Source organism: Macaca fascicularis, chromosome 5 (genome assembly GCF_037993035.2).
Source record: "Macaca fascicularis isolate 582-1 chromosome 5, T2T-MFA8v1.1".
In the NCBI taxonomy this organism is placed as follows: Eukaryota; Metazoa; Chordata; class Mammalia; order Primates; family Cercopithecidae; genus Macaca; species Macaca fascicularis.
In genome coordinates this window covers 154,098,564-154,106,257 of record NC_088379.1, presented here as the reverse complement: position 1 = coordinate 154,106,257, position 7,694 = coordinate 154,098,564, and the positions used below count along the sequence as shown (strand labels likewise).

Sequence of the window (7,694 nt, the reverse complement as noted above, 5' to 3'; positions counted from 1 at the left end):
GAATCCATTGTGCTGGAGGTGGAGGATGGGAGGGCTGAGATGTAGCAGTTGTGGCAGAGTACCAGCACGTGCCAGGATGTTTGCCTCCCTCCCTGCAGGCATTCACCACGGTGGCAGAGGCAATGCAACTGGTGGGAGGAGTATGGGTAAAAGTGGGAGAAAGGCCCTTGCAGGAGACTGTGTGTGCTGTTGCACTGGAGGTGGTGTTAGCTTGGGACGTGATGTTGGTGGGCATAGGTCTGGGTGCCTTATCTGTGCCCCACAAGCAGGAGTGATCACTCAGGGTAGAGGAAGATCTGCTTTTATCTTCGCAATGTTAGCGCACTGGTAGGGGTGGGGCCTACTGGCTCTGTGCCCACCAAGGCTGTCTGCAATGGCAGTGGGGTAGGGGGCAGACTGCACTCCTGCACTCTGGTGAGGCAAGGAAAGCAAAACCTGCCCATGCAGATATGAGCCAACAGATTTATGTGAGGAATTGCCATTGGCCCAGGAAAAGCTGCAGTATGAAGAAGGAGCAAGTGAGCTGGTACATAGCCATAGGGGCCACCTTGCTGGAGCTTTCCACTAGTCAGGCACAGTCCATCAACTCAGAAACTATAGTGTGGGCTCCCAAAACACCCAAGATTGCCCTGCAAGCAGGCATGGCCAGGCTGGGGCCCCTGGAGAGGTCAGTAGACCAAGGGGTGCTCAGGTTGAAACATCCCCATCTGATGGGCTAGACCAGTATGCAGAGATCAGGTCCAACAGTTCCCCTAGGACTAAAATCTCCCATTGAGCCTAGGAGTTGGCCATCCCTGGCTATGCTCCATAATAGCCACTTCCACACCAAGCCCTCTGGGCTCCAACAGCTGGTTTACTGCCCCTAACACTTCTCTAAGCAGCTCTCCCTGCCAACTTGAGTGTCTGTGGTGGTGAAGGGATCTTATCCTACCAGGGTTCCAGAGGCCATGGTGAGAGTGGGTTGCTTCTTGCCAGTTCAACTCCCCTATTCCCCCGGAGCTGTTGTGATCCAAAAATGAGTCCTGGTGCATGGTCATCCCATGCAGATTCCCATCTTTCTCCCCTTTCAGCCGAGCTTCTGTGTCTTCCCCTTGTCCACTCTCAGCACCTTCCTTCTGAAGATCTGTTAAAAGCACTCAAGTCATCTCAGTCCCCTCCAGTGGCAGCTGTTCCACCTGACTGCATCGAGTCATCCATTTTGCTCTCCTCCTTTGTCAGTGTCTTAAGGTCTAGTCCCAGAAGCTGACACAATGTCATATTACATTCATCAGGTAGTCAGACTCAGATTAAGGAAAGGGGATATAGCCTCCATCTTTTCACAAGGAAGACTGTCAAAATACATTATGGCTGTGACTTAAATCTGCCACCAGTTCACCCATGGCCGCAAATTAATTTATATTCTACCCACATGCAAAATACACTCATACCCTCCCAACACCCCTCCACTCTCAAGAGCCTTATTTATTACAACATCAAGCTTAGGCTCCGGCTTCAGGATCATGTCATGTACTTCAGGTCCAGGTGCAAATGCAGTTCCTCAGACACAGCTCCTCTCAAACTGAAGACCTGTGGATTAAATAGACATACTATCTTCTCCACTCCCCATACAGCCAACATAGAACACCCACAATAGATATTCCCTTTCACAAAGGATGAATATGGATGTGATAGTGGCTGGTTCATGACTGGTGCTGGCATATGTTGCCACTTCCTTATCAGAGCCTGGTCCTAGTCCCCAAGAATGATTAACTGTGGCTACTAGATACACCCTCTGGGTTCTTGGTCCTGTCCTTTTCCATAATAAAAATGAGTTTGCAACTGAATTTCCTTCTCAACTCCTTCTTGTCCATAATAAGTTGCAAGCCTAAAAGCTCTTTTCATTTTGTACTATCTCTGTTCTTTAGAGTTAAAGCTGGTAGTACTTCTTCCAGAACAATTATATTTAAATCTGTAAATTTCTATGACTCTTAGTGAGTTCACTCCACTAGATAAAAGTTATATCCCAAAATATATTTAAGATAAACTCTTTATATTATGGATGACTGAAGGGCAATGTCTGATTTCTGTGTCTCCAAGCCTCTCTTGGTTTTCTCTCTATTCATTTTTTGATAAAGAGGCATGTTTTTCTTAATTTTTCTTAATTTTGAGTGTGGTTCATAAGCAAGACTAGCTAAATTACTTTAACATCTTTGCAAGGACATTTGTGGCAAATTAGTGTGGAAAAACTCATTTGTATTTAATCTAACTCTAAAACTTACAAACATCATTGTCAATTCAGCTTCTAAAGACAGGTTGATATTTAATAATGTTGTCGTCTATTTTTGTCTGTCAAATTATTTTTGCTTATGTGCTAGCTATGTAGTCAAATGTAATGGTAGTTTCTGAAGTGTCATGAAAGTAGTTGATTTAATTCTAAGGTGTTTGATTTTAAAATTCTTATCCTCTCAGTATATGGGCTCAGAGATGCAGGAATTCTCCTGGACCAGATTTCTGACCTGCAGAGGAGAGGCTCAAGCAACCTCAAGGAGCAAATCACTACACTATTAAGCAAGAACTTTGAAAGGAATCAATATTTATAATGGATCTTAATGGCTCACTCATGCTAGAAGGATAGAGAAATACTCTTTCTATTTCATACTTATTAAAAGTGTGTTTGTTTGCTTATATATTAACCTATTTTTCTCACAATTAAGACCACATAAAGAAATATATTCCATAATAAATAAACATCACAGGGGGAAATGGTGTATGTTATCTAAAGATGCAATAGCCTATAATCTTTATTTAAGACAGATCTTGTGTTTTAAAAAGAAGTGTTATTCCCAATGTAAAGTAAAAGTATGCAAGTTTATCACTGGAGATAAGAAGGCTAACATATGCTAATTGACCCTGCTTAACAGGAAACAAAAATATTTTTGAGGTGGGTCTTGCTATGTTGCCCAGGCAGAAGTCAAACTTCTGGACTCTAGTGATCCTCCTGCCTCCGCCCTCCAAATAACTAGGACTAGAGGTTCGTGCCATCACACCCAGCAAGAAACATAATTTTGATCTTGAAATAATATATCTACTTAATGCTGTAACCCATTAACAATATTAAAATTTACAAATAATGCAACACTTTTTTTAATTGAACATCCCAGACTACTTCTGGGATACAATGAATAAAAGTATAAGATCCCAGCCCTGCAGAAACTCACTTGATAGTCATTATAAATTATTTGGTTCAGTTCTCTATGTTTTAAACCTTGATGTGGACTTTTTAAAAATGTGCTTCTATTTTAGAAGTATATAATAGTTTGTGGAATGTTCTAATTAATTAATAATCCATTTTGAAGTACTTCTCATGTGTAATCTTTTAAAAATTTTATTTATTCTATTTTATTTTGCATTTGTAATTTTACTTTGTGGTAGTAAATTAAGAGAGCCTAAAATAAAGATAAATACTGTATTAATAATATGACTGCTATGCCACAAAAGTTTTCTTACGTGTTTAGAGACAAGAAATGTTTTCCAACTCAAATAAATTTATATTAAAATATCTTACATGAATTATTAGTATTATTTCATTTACTTCATGAGCCAACAATGAGGTCATTCTGTAGAGGAATAAGGCCAGATTGTTATCTTACACAATGCAAAGAGAAAAATATAAAAATCTAAGTATTAGCTAGCACTCATGCTTGTTTAGGGACCCATAGTTCAAAGCAAATAAGTGTTATTGATTCTATTATTAAAGCCCAAAGTAAACAGTAACCTACTTTTCCTTTAAAATTTTATCCAAAATTAATCTAGAAATATTCATTTCAAACATAAGAGAATTAATATAACTGCAATTAGGTTACAATGTCAAAAGCACCCATGCAGAAATTATTAGCTTTACCATTTGTAAGTTAAAAGAATCCTGTCCCATTTTACCTAAAATTAGGCCAGGTGCGGTGGCTCATGCCTGTAATCCAAGCACTTTGGGAGGCTGAGGCAGGAATATCACCTGAGGTCAGGAGTTTGAGACCCGCTAGGCCAACATCGAGAAACCCTGACTCTACTAAAAATACAAAAATTAGCTGTGGTAGCAAGTGCTTGTAATCCCAGTTACTTGGGAGGCTGAGGAAGGAGAATTGCTTGAACCAGGGAGGTGGAGGTTGCAGTGAGCTGAGATTGCACCACAGCACTCCAGCCTAGGCGACAGAGTGAGACTCCATCTCAAAAAAAAAAATTAATTAAATAAATAAATAAAAACAAATTAAAATATGACTCTGCCTTCTAATATTTTTCATGAAGGGATGATTTTGCTAGTTTTTAATTCATTAATACACTGTAAATTGTCTTTCAAGAAGATCATGAAAATTTTAACTCTTTAGCTAGTCCAGAATTTAGTCTTCCCAAACCTAAATTCATTTTAGGGAATTCATGTAACCTTAACTACATTTGGGTAGTGATTTAAACCCTATCTCCTCCATATACATTGATTTTTCCCCAATTACCAGGTTTCAACATCATCCAGGTTAGATTGTTCCAGAAATCCAGATTGAGAAAAAGTATCAAGACAAAAACAACAAAAAAAGAGCCCCCCATAGTATACTTGAAATGAACCAAAGAGATGAAGCTTTCATTTGAATTTTTGCTTTCTTTAAACATCTACTTGCAACATGATTTGGTGAAGGTCAGTTGCTATGAAGAAAGTTTATTTGTGAAAGAATGAAAACCAGTGGAAAAAATGTTTTCCAAAATATAGTCCATAGGCCTAAATAATTTACATTGATTTTATAGCTCTTGTAAGGAAAAGAAGTGGGGGTGGGGGGCAAACATGTAATTTGGGGTTAATGTCTGCCAACCTGAATGATGACATTTGTAAGAACTTAGTATTTTAATTGCAGTTAACTGTTGGAAAATGAACAGGCTTTTTGTTTTTGTTTTTTTGGCAACTACAATGTATCCCTGCTTCTTTCTGTGCTTTCTTCTCTCTACAAGAACTGTAGAAGCGTATAAGCAACATTTCCAAGATTCTTTTGTTCCTAGGATTCTAGTTGCATTTCCTGTTCTGCCAAAAAAAAAAAAAAAAAAAAAAAAAAAGTTGCTCAAATCTAGTAAGACACATGGGCCTTGGAAAACAAGAGTTTTGTGGCAGCCTCTGGCATTAGGCATTGCTCTGTGAATGGCCTGTGTGAGCGCTCCAGGAACTGGGACATTTGGTAGCAGTTTGGCACCATTCTTAACCTGGGTGTCCAGAGAAACTTCCTGATTCTTTGGAAATCCCTGGTAGTCTGGAGAGCTGGTGTCGTCCTCTCCATTCTTAAATGATGTTTAATACACCAAAGTCCTTATGTTAAATCCCTTTCTGCTTTGAATATCTAGAAATGCTATTTCTTTCTCAATAAAACTTTGACTGAAAAAGAGTACTCGTGGCTTCTATACATTGTGGCTTATCAACAATGACTTGCTTTAATGAAGCAGTCTGCCAGAGGCCTAACTAGACATAAAGAAGGCATGACAGAGTGAATGTATGCACGCTCCCTTGGGCTTTCTGATTCCCTTCTAAAGCTGAATAAATACAACATTCTAATTACTTGAAAATAATGTTCTTATTGATAAAAATTTCACATAACATAAATTCATTATTTTAACCTTTTTAAAATATACAATGAATTGATCTGTGGTATACTCACAATATTGTACAACCATCTATCTAATTCCAGATCTTTTTCATCACCCCAAAGAGAAACCACATATACACACTGTCCCTTGGTAATCACTAGTCTGCCTTGTGTCTGTATGGATTTTCCTTTTCTTGACATTTCATATAAATGGAATTATACAATAGTGGCCATTTGTGACTGACTTCTTTCACTTAGCGTAATGTTTTCAAGGTTCATCCTTGTGGGAGAATGCATTGGTACTTCATTCCTAAAATGGTTGACTCACATTCTATTGAGTGGATATGCCATATTTGGCTAATCCATTCATCATTTGATGAACATTTGAATTGTTTCCACATTTGGCTATTATAAACAATGACGGTGTAAATATTTGAGTATAAGTTTTTCTGTGAACATATGATGTGTTTAACTCTTTGAGGAACTGCCAAATTGTTGTCCACAGTGCCTGCATCATTTTGTAGCCTTACCAGCAATATATGAAAGAGTTTCCACATCCTTACCACACTTGTTATTTTCATATACATAAATGTAGGAAATAGTGTTAGGTGGCACCTCAGATCTCACTGAGGTTTTGATTTACATTTTTCAAATGACTAATAATGCTAAACATTTTTGCATTTACTAATTGGTCATTTGTATATTTTCTTTGAAGGAACATCTATTCAAATACTTTGATAAATTTTTAATTGGGTCGTTTTCCTTTGTATTGCTAAGTTATGAGTTCTTGATATAGTCCAGATACTAGATCTTTATCAGACATGTTTTTAAAAGATTTTTCTCCCATTCTGTGGGTTTTGTTTTTACTTTCTTGATAGTGTCCTTTGATGTACAAAAGTTTTAAATTTTGATGAAGTCCAGTTATCTCTATCTACTTTTGTTATTTGTGCTTTTTGTATCATATTTAAGAAACCATTGCTTAATTCAAAGTCAAGAAGATTTACACTTATGTTTTCTTCTAAAAATTGTATGGTTTTGTTTTATACATTTAGATATTTGATACATTTTGAGTAACAGATTCCTTTTTATATAATGTTACTTACTTTTGCTGGTACTGTTTTGTTTTCTATTCTGTTTATGCTCTCCACTACTGCAGATAATTAAGAATTAATTCCATTCTGAAATCCTGCTGATTGAGGAAGCTTTGAAGAATGCAGGCATCAATGCCAAAAGAGTCAATTCAAGCATAATGACTCGAAAAACAAAGTGCTACTAGTTAAATATGAAAATCTGAAGTCTTTCTTTAATGTTATTTAAAATTTCAAATAAGTATATGTTTTTCATGTATAACATATATTGTAACATTTGAAGCATTTTTCACACTAGATTAAAAACCCCTAGTCTTTTTTCTTTGATGTTCCAACCCCAGCAGTAAGATTCTTACATACAGTACCTAGAAATGGGATCTTTCCCAGGATTCTGGGTTGAAAATTTGTTGCTTTACACAATATAAAATACTTACCATATCATTACATTTTTGTGAATTCAGGAGTTTTCATCTTGAGTCAGACCCAAAGTTCATCATGCCAGCATTCTGTGAACAGAGGTTTTAAGCAATGTTTTGTTGAAAAGCAATGGTATAACTTCTCTTGATATCAGCTTTAACAATTATGTATACCCAAATTTTTGTTAAGTAGTCATTTTTAGCTCTGTTATTTGTAATACTCATCCAATTTCTTCAAAATCACTTAGTTATTGCTATGGTTTGAATGTTTATTCCCTCCAAAACTCATGTTGAAATGTAATTCCCAACGTGGCAGTGTTGAGAGGTGTGGCCTTTAAGAGGTGATTGGGACATGAAGGCTCTGCCTTCACGAATAGATTAATTCATTCCTAGATTATTAGATGAATGGGTTATCATGAGAGTGGGACTGGTGGTTTTATAAGAAGAGGAAGAGAGATCTGAGCTTGTATACTCAGTTGCCTTGCCATGTGATGTCCTGTGCTGCTTGGGAACTATCTGCAGACTTCCCATCCGCAAGAAGGCCATCACTAGATGCAGTCCATTAACCATGAAATTTTCTGCCTCCATTTCTGTAAGAA

General features: G+C 37.4%; 1 long non-coding RNA gene across 1 annotated transcript; it reads right to left on the bottom strand.

The window, feature by feature from the left end:
* Window positions 1–1,443: 1,443 nt before the first annotated feature.
* On the bottom strand, window positions 1,444–7,187 carry LOC123573639 (uncharacterized). Its single transcript, XR_010587036.2, has 2 exons — window positions 7,114–7,187; window positions 1,444–1,566 (listed from the first exon to the last, which is right to left on the bottom strand). It is a non-coding gene; the product is annotated as an uncharacterized lncRNA (long non-coding RNA).
* Between the last annotated feature and the right edge of the window lie 507 nt (window positions 7,188–7,694).